The sequence below is a fragment of the Pistacia vera genome, unplaced genomic scaffold (genome assembly GCF_008641045.1).
Source record: "Pistacia vera cultivar Batoury unplaced genomic scaffold, PisVer_v2 Contig691, whole genome shotgun sequence".
Classification (NCBI taxonomy): Eukaryota; Viridiplantae; Streptophyta; class Magnoliopsida; order Sapindales; family Anacardiaceae; genus Pistacia; species Pistacia vera.
The window spans coordinates 737,331-740,561 of NW_022196547.1; the positions used below are offsets into that span (position 1 = coordinate 737,331).

Here is a 3,231-nt window from a genome sequence, read left to right on the forward strand (position 1 = left end):
ACACCACACCAGGCATTGCCGGAGCGTCTTATTACGGCTGGATATTGTGCGGTCATGATAGTCCCTCATTGGCCTTTTTGGCCAGATCTTGGTCACGTTATTGGCTCTCAACGATCGGATACCACCAAACTGGTCGTTCGGTTAGATGTCACAACGGACGATGTCTTTGGTGCCCGTCCGTGACTTTGACCTGTTACGCTGCCAAAAGACTTGGCTGTCAACGGACCAAGATTCACCGCTGGATCTGGCCAGGATAAACTTTGAGATCGTGCGTAATACCGGCCAGACTTCACGTCGGGGTTTAGTGCGTTATCATACAGCATTCTGACATTTTTCGAACGGTGGTGGCTCTAAGAATCTGTGTAACTGTGGGATCTGTTGGTGGCAGCTCGTTTTGTAATTTTTTATAAAAAATCCATTTGTAGGGATATTCAATTAAAAATTACAAACTGATGTTATGAGGGTTCAATTAAAATCACATGGATAATACTTAAAGTAGTACTCCACAAAAATAGCAGTTTGTTGAGTATTTTACGTTTAAATGCGTAACTATATGGACAATAACGATAGATTTGTAGTATTCACCCAAGCAACACCGACAGTCCCATTTTATCGTTAACTTCACGCTCTGTTTTATGTATATTGTGCTTGTTCTAAGTGTTTCCATTCAACTTTAAAATTTGTCTGTACAAAATGATGGTGATAAAATATCTAACAGCCCATTTTAGGTTGAGACATTGTTAGACAGCATAAAATGGGATGGAGAAAGGTCTGGCAGTGGTATAGCTCAAATGTGACACTGGAGCCATATTAATGCAAGGCTTTGTGAACAGGGAAGCACTAGCTAAAACAATTTCCTCTCGGAAAGCACCTTCTATAGTCGGTCACGGTCAACTTTGGACAAAGGGAGAGACCTCAAACAATTTCATCAATGTTCATGACATTTTTGTTGATTGTGATCATATGATTCTTGTCAGAACTCTTGTACTCGTTAAGCCTTAAGTTGAATATTGCTGTAGTTTGCTTAACTGAGAAGTTTCCTCAGATATATTTATCTTGGGAAACCTGATGGACCTACGCCACACCGGCTCAGAAACTTGCTACTATACATCAGTTACTGATCTCTTAGATGATCAAGGTTCACAGCTCTAATGTTTCAATTAACCAATTATATTATATACTTTCACTGTATATTACAGATTAACTATAGTATTCTGACTGTAATTGAATTTAATCATTGTGGCAGGCTGAAGAAAATAAGTTGGATTGACTCTTGTACTCGCGGAGTCTACAATTTCCCAGCGCAAAGCAGAGTTAGCAGCTCCACAAAATGGAAAACCCTCATGGACCAAACGATTATTACTGATAAAAAACTTGTTATGCTCCAAGATCCGGTAAACATACGTGCTTTTAAGAGTTGATTTTAAGTCACTGTTCAGTCAAAACTGTTACTTGTTAATTTACAATTGCAATAAATGTTTGTCTGTACTTCTTTGTTCCGGTTTACATAATAAATAAAATAACCCTTTGTTAGAGGCTCAAACTATAGCTAATTGTTAGAGGCTCAAAACTATAGCTAAAAGCATTAAATGCCTACTATAAACGCTCTTCTAAAGATGAAAACTCTGATATTGCAAGCAATAATTTTTTGCATTTTTGTTGAATGTGTAATGAAGGTTGCTTGTTGATTTTTCAGTTTTTTACAACTCTCTTAGGAAGTAGGAAATGGTGGAAGTGTCTAAACTTTTGTTACTTCAAAATTTTGGCAAGTATAGAGGATGCCCATATGTTTATATACATTATATGTTATGTATTGTACTCTAATGGTCGGTTATCCCACTCATAGGGAAGAGGCAGATGAATTATGTCGAACACTGGAGGAGAATGAGAACAAGTCACGCACTGCCTCAGAGATGGGAGATGTACTCTATCATGCCTTGGTTCTGCTAGCACTTAAAGATGTGAAAACAGAAGATGTTTTAGAAGTTCTCCGGCAAAGATTTTCTCAATCGGGTATTGAGGAAAAGAAAAGTCGCAAATCACACAGTTAGACAACTAAGTTTTTAGTACTCTCCGCAATCCCAGTGAATTGGCCGACGATGGCTATATGTCATCTTGTTTGTCAAATCGAAAAGTCAAATATGTTTTTACTTTTTTTAGACTGAATCATATTGATCAAAGTATACACTACTATTATGAGAATGTATTCAATTTGTTGTATATCTATTCAATAATAATATGACTGCAGTTTATTGCACACCGGTGGTTTGAGATTTACCATTTTGATCACAAATTGTTTGGTTTTCCTGGATTTTCTAAGATTTGGTATAAATCACCAATGTTTTAAAACTTGGCCTGGCTAGGTGGGTTCAATCGGGACTTGAGGCCTTTACCTGGTTGGGTTAGTAATTTTCTTATTCACCAAAAATCTTAGAAATTGGGAAGATGATTGATAAACAATTGAAGGTTAAGATGTTGAGGCTTTTAAAAAAGAAGGGCCGGAGACTGCAATAATGGTGACGAAGGTGATTTCTGGTGAGTAAATCGATTGGAAATCGTAAATCTAAATCGATGGCAATTGTGGGTTGTTGCCACCAATTGGTAAGGCAATCAAGGGAGGAGTGATACGAGTTTTGGTCAGGAGGTTAGGGGAAGTGTTTTCGTGATGATAAAGAATGTTATCATTGTCGGAAACAAGCTAATGAGGACATGGCTAGCACAAGATCATGGAATACGGATCCAATTCAAGTTCCCATTGGTCCAGTTACAAGAGTATGTGCCAAGAAATTCCAAAATGCGTTAAGTGGGCTGATTTAAGGGATTTGGGCTCAAGCAAGCACATGGAGGCCCATTGATGGTGAGGAACGAAATTTCCCGCCTTTAACAAGTGTGATTCAAATCCAAGAAAGTCAATAGGCAAATTGGGAGTTATGAATTGTTCATTTATGTTGCACAATTTTAGGTTGAAATATTAATGAATTAAAGTCATATTTGACTTCCTTAAATTGAGGTTGAAATTATATTAGAATATTTTATTTTTTAACTTCTCCTTTTTTCATTGCCTCAAGCACATTTTTAGGAATTATTGTTGCAATCTTTGGGATTTCTAAGGCTGATCTTCTATGGTTTTAGTATTATAAATTGTACTTTTTCTATTCAATGAAAAACAGTTGTTTTATTCATAAAATTGAGAGTAATTTCTCTTTTTGTTCTTTGAGAACTAAATTGAAC

General features: G+C 36.8%; 1 pseudogene; it reads left to right on the forward strand.

The window, feature by feature from the left end:
- Positions 1-798: 798 nt before the first annotated feature.
- On the forward strand, positions 799-2,088 carry LOC116113878 (annotated as a pseudogene).
- Positions 2,089-3,231: the final 1,143 nt, after the last annotated feature.